This window comes from Stegostoma tigrinum, unplaced genomic scaffold (genome assembly GCF_030684315.1).
Source record: "Stegostoma tigrinum isolate sSteTig4 unplaced genomic scaffold, sSteTig4.hap1 scaffold_575, whole genome shotgun sequence".
Lineage (NCBI taxonomy): Eukaryota > Metazoa > Chordata > Chondrichthyes > Orectolobiformes > Stegostomatidae > Stegostoma > Stegostoma tigrinum.
In genome coordinates this window covers 1-15,391 of record NW_026728511.1, presented here as the reverse complement: position 1 = coordinate 15,391, position 15,391 = coordinate 1, and the positions used below count along the sequence as shown (strand labels likewise).

Sequence of the window (15,391 nt, the reverse complement as noted above, 5' to 3'; positions counted from 1 at the left end):
TTAAACCAATTTTAAAAGCATACTGATCAAAACTTGAAAAATTCTAGGTCTAAACACCTTGTCATCTCAGATTCGCCAGCATTTGAAGTTCCTGCTATCCTTGAAGAACTATATGCTGGGATATGCTCAATGCTCTGGAACCATAATCATGGAATTCCTAGAGTGTGGAAACAGGCCCTTCAGCCCAACAAGTCCACACCAAACCTCACAGCATACCAGCCAGATCTATAACCCTCCTAATGTACCCCTCCCTCAATACAACAGGCAATTTAGCACAGCCAATCCACCTAACCTGCACATCTTTGGACTGTGGGAGTAAACTCACACAGACATGGGGAGAATGTGCAAACTCCACACAGGCAGTCGCCCAAGGCTGGAATCGAACCCGGGTCCGAGTGCTGTGAGGCAGCAGTGCTAACCACTGAGCCACCGTGCCACTGAAATGCTTTCTCTCAGTACTTTCACCCAACTTTCTCTAAATATGCTTGTTCCAAGGTAAACGTTAATCTCTCCTTTTCTGCATGTTCAGCACTTGCTCCGAATATTATTGCCTCATCCCTGGTACATGCTGCACCTTCCCACCAACACCATCCCTGAATATTCACACATGGCATCAGAAGTAAAAGAAAATCACCTGCCAACACTACCTCATTACAAATAGCATTTCAGAAAAAAATGCTATCGAAGTATTCTCTAATTTTGAATTTGATGATGATGACTTGGATGTATTGAATGAGAGATTTTGGGAACACTGTGAGCCAGGAAAGGATATGGTGTATACAATGCACATTTTTCATTTGAGTGCAAAAGCAACCAATCAAACAGATGTGCATGTGGCTGCTTTATTTTTCGCAAGTCGAGGCCTGTGAGTTTAATCAGATTACTGACTCACTGATGTGGGACACAACTGTGAATGACCAAGTCAGTGGCATATTACGCCGAAAGCCATTTCTCACATTAGCCAGACCAATAGATATTTGCGGATCTAGCAAAATGAGCCAGAGTGAAATAAAAATGCTACGTCAAGATGCAGAATTGCCTGCCCACAAAGTACATTGTTGCTGTCAGAACTCTACATGCTTTTCAGCACCTGAGGCATGTTCTGCTCAGGGCCTGGCACAATATCTCTGCCTTTCCCTGGCATTTTTGCACGTTGATGTCTCAACTGGAACCTAATGTCCCACAGTGCTCCTGTCTTGCCTGGTTGCTTATCACAGGCATAAGTCAGGCAGCTTCGCATCGTTATTACCAGCAGTCAGTCAAGGGCTGGTCAGCAGCTGTGGCAACTAATGCATTTTTTTCAACCAAATGGTCATGTCTACAAGTCTCAGGGAAACAGTTCTCAGTCAGGGCAAGGGAGACAGGATTCAGTCAGGGGATCCTGACACCGCATGTCCAAGGAATCATTTGGTATCAGCCCAGGGACTTTGACAGTGTCAGTCAGCCATTAGGGCAATCAGGATCAGGGAATCTGTATCACTACAGTACAGAGAGGTGGCCACACTCACTACTAATTACATTCTCAAAATGCTGCAACAGACTTGTTGAGCCTGAATTATGTTCATCAATCCAAGCTGACCCTGTCCATTCCTGCCATTGGAAGTCAGTTTGATGAAATGCTCAAGGTTTTCAGGAGTTTGGGAGGTTCAAGTCCATAGCTCCCTGAAACAGCAGCACAAGAAGATAAGATGGTGAAAAATTTCACTTTCATGGTACACAGCCTCAGGATATGGTCAACGTGGATGTCTGGTTCATAAGTGGCATGTCAGAGCTTGCACTATTTGTACGAGAATTACTACGGTTTCAACCACGAAATGGCCACAACTTGATCAAAAGAGAAAGTGACCATCAAGCAGTTTGAACCATCAGCTGTCAAATAAATTAAGACAGAGTTAAACGTATTTGCAGGAGTTTTTTTTTTACATTTTTAAAAAAAAATCAATAATGGGATGATCACATCACTGGATAAGAATGGCAGTTTCCTTCCCTAAAGGTCATCGGTGAACAGATGGGTTTTTCCCAACAAAGACAATGGATTCACAGTCATCATCAAATTCTTATTTCCAGATGGATTCACACCTAGGTCCCCAGACCAGTATCTCAGCCTCTAGGGAAGTGATGGACAGAAGACTAAATAGAAAATATGTACTAGAAATCATACAACGTCTTGGTTTATGTTTCCATCATGAGATCCATCGCTGCTACGGACACCAGGTAAAGAGCTGAAGAGACTGCAATGCCCCCAGGCAGAGTCACAGCGGTCACCAGGTTTCATAGCCGACAGGGAAAATGTAATCAGGGATTATAGGACATGACTCATCCCAAACCTAAGTTTTAAATCCAAACATTCCTTTGATTTTTATCCACAAAATGAAAGATTACATTGTTTCCAATAAACAAATGTCTGTGGAGAGCAACAGAATCCGTCATTGTAAAGGTGTGCAGACCTATCTAACAAATAAAGGGCCATCGAGATCATCACAGAATTCCTAGTGTGGAAGATGGCCATTCAGTCAATATCAACCCTGCAAAGAGCATCCCACCCAGTCTCACACCCTACCCTATGCCTGCATTTTGCACACAAGATACGATGGGCAATTTAGCATAGTCAATCTACATAATTTGCACAGTTTTGGACTGTGGGAGGAAACCAGAGCATCTGGAGGAAACTCACGCAGACAGTGTCTGGGTAAGACACTCTTTGTCAGGTCAGAGCGGACATGATGGGCTAAATGGTCTGCTCCCACACTGGAGGGATTCTATGATCTCCAGCAACAAGCCCAAAACACATGGTTTTTGAATCTACTATAACAATGTGTGGAGCTGGATGAACACAACAGGTCAAGCAGCATCTCAGGAGCACAAAAGCTGACGTTTCAGGCCTTGAACCTTCTCTAGGCCCGAAAAGTCAGCTTTTGTGCTCCTGAGATGCTGCTTGGACTGCTGTGTTCATCCAGCTCCACACATTGTCATCTTGGATTCTCCAGCATCTGCAGTTCCCATTATCACTGATACTATTTTTGATTCTACTGTTAGCTATATTCAAACCAATCAACTTATTCAGAAATTTGCTGGTAGTTAACCAGTCCTGATGAACCAGGAAATCCCTTTTCACATATTGTGCAGGTGGATAGTCTTTAGTCAGTGCGAATGTGTCGACGTGTTGTGACAACGTGACTATTTCCAAGCTCTACCTTACACAACTGTTAGTGTGACATTTTATTCACAATACCAGCACCTTTAATTGAGCAGGGATCGGTAACATCTGTACAAACAGCCCAAAACCATGGTTCATTTGATAGTGAGAGTGACAGCAAAGTTCTTCAACTGTGGTTGTCTGTGAACTCACTGGTGTGTTAACAGTTTGGCTGACAATGAATCCCTTCCCACACTCAGAGCTCATGAAAGGTCTCTCCCCAGAGTGAACTCGCTGGTGTATCAGCGGGGAATTCGAATCAGCAAAGCCTTTCCCTCATGCAGAACAGGTCAATGGTCTCTCTCCAGTGTGACTCTGGTGGTCAGTTTCTCGCTGGGATGGATGAAGAAATTCCTTCCTGCAATCTGCACATTTCCACACTCTGTCTCCCAGCGTCACTGCACTGGTGTTCGGACATTTCAGATGAATCTTCACAGACTCTTCAACACACACGCCATGTGCATTTCTCCCCAATGTGAGTGCTGCTTTTTCCTTCATTGTTCAAAATCCTGAGATAATTGGGTTGTGATAAACAAAGTGACCGTCAGACCTGGATGTGGACCTGTTTAAATTCTCCAACTGCAGACTATACTTTCAAACAGAAAGTTAAGTGGAGCGAGTAAGAAACCAGAAGGACACAGATTGTGAAACTGAGAAATTCTCTGGGCATGTGTGGAGCGATACTTGGGGAAAATGCTGGATCACCATTAGAACAAATTCATTCATAAATATCCTCCAGGTAAGGGATCCAGTCAGTGTTTGCATAAAACTACCAAAAGAGAGAGGTGGGGGAAGCCAGCGAGGAAGGACAGTCATTGTATAGATCTGTAACTCAACCTTTCGATCCCTCTGAAAGACTAAGAATAGTGCAGAAGTAAAATTGTGGAAATCTGAAATGAAAACAAAAAATGCTTCGTCAGCGTTGTACAGCACAAAACAATCCCTTTGGTCCCAGTTTTCCATGCTGACTAGATATCCCAAATTAATCTAATCCCATTTGCAAGCATTTGACCTATATTCTGCTACACCCTTCCTATTCACATAGGACATTTAAGAGGTATCTGGATGGGTAACTCTACCAGCTTCCACCAGTTCCTCTGGCAGCTCATTCTACACAGGCACCACCCACTTTCCCTTTTAAAAAAAAAACAAATTCACTGGAAAAGCTCAGCAGGCCTGTAGCATCTGTTAAGGAGGAAAAAAAAAGTTAACATTTCAGGACCGGTGACCCTTCCTCAGAACCCGAAACTCTTCTCTCCTCCACAGATGCTGCCAAACCTGCTGAGCTTTTCCAGCAAATTTGTTTTTTTTTAAGATTTAAGGCATCTGCAGTTCTTTTGGTTCCCTTTTAAGACTTTCCCTCTCAGCTTAAGCCAATGTTATTAGTTCTCGTCTCCCCTAACCTGGGAAAACAATCTTGGCCATTCACCCTACGCCCACCATAATTTTAACAACCTCGATAAGGTCACCAGTCAGCCTTCAATGCTCCAGGGAAAATAGACCCAGCATATTCAACTTCTCCCTACAGCTCAAAACTTCCACCACTTGCAACATCCTTGTAAATCTTTTCTGCACCCTGCCAAGTTCAACAGCATCATTCCTATAGCAGGGAGACCAGAACTGAACACAGTATTCCAAACGCAGCATCATCAATGCCTTGTTCAGCCTATAACATTGACCTCCCAACTCCTACACTCAATGCACTGACCAATAAATGCAAGCACAGCAAATATCATCTTCACTACCTTCTGAACCTGCAATCCACCTTCAAGGAACTGTGCACATGCACCCCAAGGAGTCCCTGTTGCATAACAGTCCCCAGGGCCTCATCATTAACTGTTTAAGTCCTGCGCTGATTTGCATTACCATAATGCAATCGCTCACATTTAGCTGAACTAAACTTATTTCTATCACTCCTTGGCCCATCAACCCATGTGATTACGTTCCCATTGTGCTTGGGAAGTAAACGCCTTTGCTGTCTACTACAACAACAATTTTAGTGTCATCTGCAAACTTACTAACCATTCCTCCAATATTCATTCCACATGATTTGCATCAATGATTAAAAAAGCAGTGGACCCAGCACCGATCCTTGCAGCACACTGCTGTTCATAGTCATCTAGACTGAATCCGCTCCCCCCTGGCTGACCATAATCTTGTCTCCTACCTTCAAGCCAATTTTGTTTCAAATAGCTACCTCTCCCTGGGTTCCATTTGATCTAATCTTGCTAACCAATCTGTCATGTGGAGCTTTGGTGAATGCCTTGCTGAAGTCCATAATAGACAATGTCCACTGCTTTGCCTTCTTCAATCTTCTTTGTCACTTCTTCAAAAAACTCAATCAATTAAGTGAGACAAGATTTCCTACTCACAAAGCCATGTTGACTATCCCTAATCAGTCTTTGCTTCTCTAAACACATGCAAATCCTGTCCCTCAGAATCCCCACCAGCAACTTACCCACCACTGACATCAGGCTCAACGGTCGATGGTCCCGTGGCTTTTCCTGAAAGAATGGCACCACATTAGCCACCCGGCCTTCTGGCACTTCACTAGTGTCAGTGATACAAATACCTCAGCAAGGGGCCAGCAATTACTTCCCCAGCTTCTCCCAGAGTTTGTGGGTAACACCTGATCAGGTGCCAGGAACCTATCCACCTTTATGCATTTTAAGACATCCAGCACCTAGATCTCTGTAATGTAGACACTTTTCACGACTCATTATTTATGTCTCCATGTTCTCTAGCTTCCATATCCTTCTCTGCAGTAAATACTAATGTGAAATACTCATTCACTATCTCAGCCTGCAGTTCCACACAGACAGCCTCGTTGATCTTTAAAGGGGCCCTATTTTCTCCCTAGTTGCTTTTTTGTCCCAAATGAAGTTTCAGAATCTCTTGGGATTCCCCTTAACTTGATTTGCCAAAGATAGCTCATGTCTCCTTTTTGCCGTCCTGATTTCTCGAGTATACTCCTACTGCCCTTGTACTTCGAGGGATTGACCCAATTCCTGCTGTCAATACCCGACATGTGCTGCCGCCTTTTTCTTGACCACAGCCTCAATTTCTCCAGTCAGCCAGTATCCCCTACATTTACCAGCCTTGCCCTTCACATGAACAGGAACATATTGTGTCTGGGCTCTCCTTATTTTAGTTTTGAAGACCTCCCACTTTCCAAGCATTCCTTGACCTGCATATTACCTCTCTCAATCATCTTTTGCAAGTTCTTGCCCAACAATGTCAAAGTTGGCCTTACTCCAATTTAGAATTTTGAAATGTATATTAAATAAATATGTTTTATTTTAAACTGATCACATCTGCCTGCATCTGGCATATACTCCTCTAAACCTCTCTTGTCTATGTCCTAATTCAAATGTCTTTTAAACAACGTGACTGTACCTGTATCTGCCACTTCCTCTGAAAGTTTGTTCCACACATGGACAACTCCGTAAAAATAAAAGTTTCCCTCATGTCTTTTTAAATATGTCTTTCTCCTCTCACCTTACACACATGTCCGCTTGTCTTGAAATCAGCCAACCTCGGGAATAAACCCTTGCTATTTGCATAATCTGTGCCCTCATGATTTTATGAACCTCTAAGGCCACTCGTTAACCCATTATGCTGCAGTGAGAAAAGTGCCAGCTTTGGCCGTCTATTTGATAATCAAGCCCTCCATTCCTGGCAACATCCCAGCAAGTTAGGACACGAGTTAGGAAGCATGGACTGGGAGCAGTTGTTCCATGGTAAGGGAACTATAGACATGTGGAGATTGTTTAAGGAACAGTTGTTGGGAGTGATGAGTAAATATGTCCCTCTGAGACAGGCAAGACGGGGTAAGATAAAGGAACCTTGGATGACGAGAGCGGTGGAGCTTCTAGTGAAAAGGAAGAAGGTAGCTTACATAAGGTGGAGGAAGCTAGGGTCAAGTTCAGCTAGAGAGGATTACATGCAGGCAAGGAAGGAGCTCAAAAATGGTCTGAGGAGAGCCAGGAGGGGGCACGAGAAAGGCTTGGCAGAAGGAATCCGGGAAAACACAAAGGCATTTTACACTTACGTGAGGAATAAGAGAATGGTCAAAGAAAGAGTAGGGCCGATCAGGGATAGCATAGGGAACTTGTGTGTGGAGCCTGAGGAGGTAGGGGAAGCCCTAAATGAGTTTTTTGCTTCTGTCTTTACGAAAGAAACGACCTGTGTAGTGAATGAAACCTTTGAAGAGCAGGTGTGCATGCTGGAATGGATAGAGATAGAGGAAGCTGATGTACTGAAAATTTTGTCAAACATTAAGATTGACAAGTCGCCAGGCCCGGATCAGATTTGTCCTCGGCTGCTTTGGGAAGCGAGAAATGCAATTGCTTCGCCACTTGCGAAGATCTTTGCATCCTCGCTCTCCACTGGAGTCGTACCTGAGGACTGGAGCGAGGCAAATGTAATTCCTCTCTTCAAGAAAGGAAATAGGGAAATCCCCGGCAATTATAGACCGGTAAGTCTCACGTCTGTCGTCTGCAAGGTGTTAGAAAGGATTCTGAGGGATAAGATTTATGACCATCTGGAAGAGCATGGCTTGATCAAATACAGTCAACACGGCTTTGTGAGGGGTAGGTCATGCCTTACAAACCTTATCGAGTTTTTTGAGGATGTGACTAGTAAGGTTGATGAGGGTCAAGCTGTGGATGTGGTGTATATGGACTTCAGTAAGGCATTTGATAAGGTTCCCCATGGAAGGCTCATTCAGAAGGTCAGGAGGAATGGGATACAGGGGAACTTAGCTGCTTGGATACAGAATTGGCTGGCCAACAGAAGACAGCGAGTGGTAGTAGAAGGAAAATATTCTGCCTGGAAGTCAGTGGTGAGTGGGGTTCCACAGGGCTCTGTCCTTGGGCCTCTACTGTTTGTAATTTTTATTAATGACTTGGACGAGGGAATTGAAGGATGGGTCAGCAAGTTTGCAGACGACACAAAGGTCGGAGGTGTCGTTGACAGTGTAGAGGGCTGTTGTAGGCTGCAGCGGGACATTGACAGGATGCAGAGATGGGCTGAGAGGTGGCAGATGGAGTTCAACCTGGATAAATGCGAGGTGATGCATTTTGGAAGGTCGAATTTGAAAGCTGAGTACAGGATTAAGGATAGGATTCTTGGCAGCGTGGAGGAACAGAGGGATCTTGGTGTGCAGATACATAGATCCCTTAAAATGGCCACCCAAGTGGACAGGGTTGTTAAGAAAGCATATGGTGTTTTGGCTTTCATTAACAGGGGGATTGAGTTTAAGAGTCGTGAGATCTTGTTGCAGCTCTATAAAACTTTGGTTAGACCGCACTTGGAATACTGCGTCCAGTTCTGGGCGCCCTATTATAGGAAAGATGTGGATGCTTTGGAGAGGGTTCAGAGGAGGTTTACCAGGATGCTGCCTGGACTGGAGGGCTTATCTTATGAAGAGAGGTTGACTGAGCTCGGTCTCTTTTCATTGGAGAAAAGGAGGAGGAGAGGGGACCTAATTGAGGTATACAAGATAATGAGAGGCATAGATAGAGTCGATAGCCAGAGACTATTTCCCAGGGTAGAAATGGCTAGCACGAGGGGTCATAGTTTTAAGCTGGTTGGTGGAAAGTATAGAGGGGATGTCAGAGGCAGGTTCTTTACGCAGAGAGTTGTGAGAGCATGGAATGCGTTGCCAGCAGCAGTTGTGGAAGCAAGGTCATTGGGGTCATTTAAGAGACTGCTGGACATGCATATGGTCACAGAAATTTGAGGGTGCATCCATGAGGATCAATGGTCGGCACAACATTGTTGGCTGAAGGGCCTGTTCTGTGCTGTACTGTTCTATGTTCTATGTTCTAAGTCTATTCTGAACTGTCTCCAGTTTAATAATAATGTCCTTCCTGTAACAGGGCGACCAGAGCTGCACACAATACCTCAAATGAAGCCAAAACAATGTCCTGTACAACCTCAACATAACATCCCAACTCTGAGACTCTAAGGTCTGAGCAATGAAAGCAAGTGAGCTGAACAACTTATTAATCACTCTGTCTACTTGTCTACATAAACTTCAAAGAATTATGCACTTGAATCTCAGCATTTCTCTGTTCCACAACACTACCCTGGGTGCAACCATCAATTGTGCAAGTCCTACCCTGGTCATTTTACTGAAATACAATGTCTCACATTTATTCAAATTGAACTTCATCCTCCACTCCTCAACCCATTGACATAATTGATCAAGATCTTGCTGTCATCTTCGATAACCTTCACTGACCACTATACCAACATTTCATACCACTAATTCTAGTATCATCTGCAAACTTACTAATCTTGTCCCTTAAATTCTCATCCAAATCATTAATATAAATGAGAAACAAAAGTGGACCCTGTGCCAAATGCTGTGGAACATGCTGGTCACAGAACTCCACTCTGAAAAATCCTCCATCACCACGGTCTCTCCTCCAACTGAGCCAATTCCGCTTCCAATTAGCAAGCTCTTCCTGAATCACATGTGATCTAACTTTACGCATCAGTCTACCATGTGGAATCATGTCAAAGGCTTCACTCTCACTCTGGGAGGTGCTGCAAAACTGAAACAATTCCCCAACCATTTGCCCATCATTCCTTGAAAAGTTAAATCCCAACTCTCTTGAGAATAACTGCTAAATCTGCATCCAGCTGCCATTCAGACTGTTCCAGATCCTGGGAACTTGCGGAGTCAAACACTCTTCACATTTTCACTCTGCATTTTTTGCCAATTATCTGAATGTTGTACTCCACAGTTACCAAACATTGCTACAATGGAGAATTACCTGAGCTTCTGTTCACTCTCTCCAAACCAGAGACACATCAATTTTAATTTACTTGTGGGACGTGGCCTTTGCTGCACAGGCAAATATTGATTTCCACTTTTATTCGATTTGGAGAAAGTGGTACTTTCTATTACTGCTGCACTCCATCTGCTGTAAGTACACCACTGTGCTGTTATGATGATAATCCACCCTGGAGCCTCACTACCCTCCCTACTGCAGGAATCATACCTCAGACCTCACTACCCTCCAGATCATGCCCTCAAGCCACGCTACCTGCATTGTTGCAGGCATCGTTCTCGAGCCTCAACACCCTTCACATCTGTGGAATCCCCCTCCAGCCTCAACTCACACCATCTATCTAGATTCCTCCAGTCTCACAGACCACCTTATCTGTCATCTCCTCCAGCCCACAAACTTCTTTAGCTCTATAATTGTCTTTACCGTCACAAACCTCCCTTTGTCTGGTCTCCTACAGCCTCACAATCTTCCCCATTTCTGTAATCTCCTCCAAGCTCACTTTTCTCTATTTTTGTAGTCTTCTCCAGTCTCAGAACCCTTCTTGTCTCACATATCATCCAGCCTCACAGATCAATGATACAAGAACGATATTTCTTTCCTCTAATACAATCCTTATTTTTATTCATCCACATGATGGCGGTACTTTCAATTTCCTGGGCTTCAGGCCCCAGAATTGAAGTCAACCGCTTTACCTCTCTACCTCACTTTTCTCCCGAAAACACTGACCAATCATGAGTCATTTATTCTAATATCTCATTTTCTGAAATAACTTGAAATATTGCTGGGCATCTTCCTATGTGAAGAGTCTCAGAGGACTACAGTACAGAAAAAGGCTTTGTGGCCCATCCAGCCTGGGCTGGTTAAAAACCACACCCTAACTATTCTAATCTAATTTTCCAGCACTTGGCCTATAGACCTGTCTGCGTTGGCATCACAAGTGGGCATCTAAATATGCCTTAAACGCTATGAGGATCTCGGTGCCTACCACCCTCAGAGACAGTGAGGTTCAGTGCCATTGTCACAGCATGATGACATCACAGAGACGAGCTGAGTCTGTGCAAACCAAAGATCCCCCACACACCGTGAAGGACGGGAGGGTCCCTGATAGGGGGCAGAGGAGATTTAACAGAATGGTTTGTAGGAAGAGGGTTTTTAGTTGCATGGATAGGGTTTTTTTTAAAAGTTATAATTTCATGTGACTTAGGTATTGCTGGGACATATTGAGAATATCCATCGACAATAGATGGACTCTCCTTCACAACCTCTCCTCTTGCCTGGGGTATGGTAATCTTCAGGTTAAACCAGCCCGATGGTCAGGTAAGATAATGGTGACTTTACCTTAGGCACAGAGATGCCACTTTGCCTCAGTGGTGTAGAAGGGAATGTTGAATGTGGTGGATGGGACACCACTCCGACACTGCTTCATCTGGAGGATGTTAACTTCCTTTAATATTGTTGGGGCTGTACTCATGCAGGTAAGTGGAAATGAAAAGTGGATGAGTGCCTTACACACAAGAAGCAAACTGTCATTCGGTAATCAGGCGCTTGGGGAAACTGAGATTGATCTCCTTGTTACAAAGGATTTTGAGGGGACCTTTGATAGGAGGTGTTTACAAAAGATAAACATTAGAATGGTAAAATGTACACTCAACTGGCCATAAAAAAGGACTACAGGACATATATTGAAAGTTGTAGGAAAGATCTATTGAGAGAATGGAGTAATAAGAGAGAGATTTTACATGGCAAATGGGAATGAGCAGGAACACAATACTCACACACAATGCGAATATCCAGGTCCTGATGAATTGAGTAATTCTGTCAGAGTTTGGTGTTACAATTATTGAGCTTCCTACCTGAAAGTCCACTTGTAATATCCTGTAACACAAATTCATAAAATCCATCACTGTCAGAGTAGGAATCCACAACATCCCCTCCTCCTGGCCGAGGGTAACTGTGCATTGTTCCTGCTGCACATTATTCCTTGTGGGAGTCAGCAGCTGATTCGAGGGATTTCTATTTGGGTTTCTAGGAATTTCCACATTGGGGCTTCATGTCACTGAACAGAACAACAGGTGTTTGACACAAGGCAAAGAATGGCCAAGATTTAGTGAGATGCAGGCAGCAGGATTTGCTTCCTTTTCTTTCCTTCTGTGCTGCTGCACTGCCACAATGAGACATCAGCTTTTCCGGCCCAATGCAACTTGATGAACAAGTTGTCTCGATTCTGAGAAAGGGGCAGTAAGCTTCTCCCAGTCATTTGAAAAAACGCCCCTGAAAAAGGCAGCAATTACAGATGTGTCATGTTGCCCAGTGCTCCCAACAAAAAGATGAGAAGAATGAGGGAGGATCTCATAAAAAAGGGATAACAGTCAAGTTCCATGAGGGTTAGAGTTTATGGAGAGATATTGATAAATGGGCGACAAGTCGGCAAATGGAGTATATTTTGGGAAAACGAGAAGTTGCTATTTTTTGAGGACATGACCAAAGAACAGTGTTATTTAAAAATGTAAAAACTGTGGAAAACTGCAACACAAAAGGGATTCAGGAATAATTGTGCAGGAAGCATGAAGCGAGCACACAGTTGCAACAGGTAATCGGGAAGGGTCATGGGATGTTATGCTTATGTCAAGGTGTTTGCAGTAGAAGAGTTTGGAATACATGTCTTAGGACAAATGTACAACTTGCTGGCAAGACCACATCTGGAAGAATGCGAGCAGCTTTTTTGGTCCACTTATTCGAGCAAGTATATAACTTCACTGGAGGCATTTCAAAGAAGATGAACTAAGATGATCATTGGTTTGGAGGGATTATGTTTTAAGCTAAGACTAAACAGGTCTGGAATATACTAACTAGATTTTTTTTGAAGAATGAGAGATGTTCTAATTAAAAATAGAGGATTCTTAAGGGAGTTGACAGGATAAATGCAGAGGAAATATTTCTCATCGTGGGAGCAGATTCTTGATAAGGCAGAGAAGAGAGGGTTCTCTTTTGGAATTGTCAAGCTTAAGGCAACACAGACATGGGTAAGGGGTTTCAGTCGCGAATGAGCTGGAGTGAGGTGGAGAGAAGGAGCATTTTAGAGATTGAAATTTCTGGCATTTGTGATTGAAATGTACGGTAAGATGTTTTTCTTGAGACCAGATATGAGAGCATTATTGAGAAGGGTGCAGTTCAGCCTCAGACAGTTCCCAATGAGAGGGATGGATTCAGTACAATAGTAAGGAAAAATAATTTGTAATAATAACTGAAGGCAATGTGTTTTACTATCACAAAGTGTTATTGGAGGAAATTTCAGCTAATCAAGTAGTGGAAGCATGATAAGCAGTTTTATAATTGAGTAACAGTGGAGCAAAGTGATGGAGACGAGTTAGATCTGAACATTGTAGAATACATGTGAAAGTTAACACAGTGCTTGTCGAAGATCTCACCTCCTGGAAGTATGTTGGTGAGAAACAGCATGGGCCAAGGATAGATCCTTGAGGGACATTTACTACATGGATTTCAGACAGGAAAGAGAGATGGAGTGGGATTTTCAAATGACGGTGAGGTCGAACATTGGTTTTAAACAGAATGGGTGAGAAGGACATAACCAGAAAAGAGAAACAGACAGAACAAGTAACAATATCTGTGAATTGGCATCGGGGAAGAGGCAGGGAGGAGGAGGAGAAATAAGAGTTGGAATATTTGTAGTTTCGTGAGAATAGGGCATGTGTCTCCTTCACTTGCCGTTGGAGGGGAGGATGGAGGAGACAGGATGATGGACAGTGTTTTGCAAAGAAACCATGCCTGTGTTAGTGATATTTAAAAATGAGTGAACAAACCTGATGACTAACTTTTATCCAGAATGTTAAAATGTACAACAGAAGTCCAGGTTCAAATCCTATCTCAGCAGATGGTGGAATTTGAATTCAATAAAAAAACTGGAAGAATCAACTGGTTGCCATGGCAACGATTGCTGATGACAGAGAGAAAAAAAAAATCTAATGTCCTTCGGGGAAAGAAATTTGCCAACCTCAGCAAGCCACTCAGTTGCAAATCACTGCAAAGTTTCAACAAAGGAATGAAGCTGGGTGGCCCATTTGGCATCTACCAGGGAACTAGGAAAGACAACTGCAGAATCAGCCCTATCGACCCCCCAAACTCCTGCTTAATAATATCTGGGGGCTAGTGGCAAAATTTGGAGAGCCGCTTCAAAGACGAGTCAAGGAACAGTGTCAGACTCATGGAAACATACCTGGCAAACAATGACACACACCACTATCATTGTCCTTAGTGAAGCCCTGTCCCAGCAGACGTGACAGCACAGTGCTATTCTGACCAGATTATTTGACCTGGGAGTACTCAACATTGACTCTGACGCCTGGAAGTCTCATGGCTCCTGCTGATTACCATGTACCATCCTCCCTTGGTTGATAAATCAGCAGTAGTATTATCGCTAGATTATTAATCCAGAGACCCAGATAACATTCTGGGGACCTGGGTTCGCATCTTGCCATGGCAGATGGTGAAACATGAATTAAATAATGATCTGGAACTAAGATTCTAATGATGACCATGAAACCATTGCCAATTATCAGGAAAGACCCATCTGGTTCACTTATGTCCTTTCCGGAAATGTGCCATCCTTACCTGGTCTGGATGACATGTGACTCCAAACCCATAGTGATGTGCTTCACTCTTAACTACCTTCCAGGTAATAAACGCTGGTCCAGCCAGCGATTTCCACATCCCAAGAGTGAATTTTAAGAAGCAAAAAACTCTATCATGTTGAACAGCACTTGGAGGAAACACTGCGAGTGTGAATAGCACTAAATGTACTCAATGTCCACATCAGGAGTAGTTTGTAGGAGGATTACCAATCAGGCTAGTCGAGTCCTAAAGGACAAAGCTGCTTGGCTGGGACTGCAGCAGGTGCTGACGCACCAAACGGGGAAAATATAGCTGATCTCATCATCACCAATTTCCCAGCTGCAGAGGCATCTGTCCATGACAGGATTGATAACAGCAACCACCGCACAGTCCTGTGGAGACAAAGCCTCATCTTAAACTTGATAATACCCCCCATTGCGTTGGGTGGCACTAACTTCGGCTAAAAGGGACAGACTTGGAACAGACACAGGAGCTCAAAACCAGATATCTATGAGGCTTTGAGAGAGACTGCAACAGTAGCAGACCTTCTCCAGCACAATCTGTAACCTCATTGCCCAGCATATCCTACAGACAGCCATTGCCATTGATCCAGGGGACCAACACTGGTTGAATGGAGAGTATTGGAGGGCATGCCAAGGGCAGCACCAGGCATACCTAAAAATAAGGTGCCAACCTGGTAAAACCACCAAACAGGACTATCTGCATGCCAAATAGCATAAGCAGCAAGAGTTAGAGTTAAGCC

The 15,391-nt window shown here is 43.7% G+C and overlaps 1 long non-coding RNA gene across 1 annotated transcript; it reads right to left on the bottom strand.

Moving 5' to 3' along the window:
* Positions 1–3,206: 3,206 nt before the first annotated feature.
* LOC132208939 (uncharacterized) lies at positions 3,207–15,339 on the bottom strand. The gene is made up of 2 exons (XR_009445038.1): positions 11,775–15,339; positions 3,207–4,086 (listed from the first exon to the last, which is right to left on the bottom strand). It is a non-coding gene; the product is annotated as an uncharacterized LOC132208939 (long non-coding RNA).
* Positions 15,340–15,391: the final 52 nt, after the last annotated feature.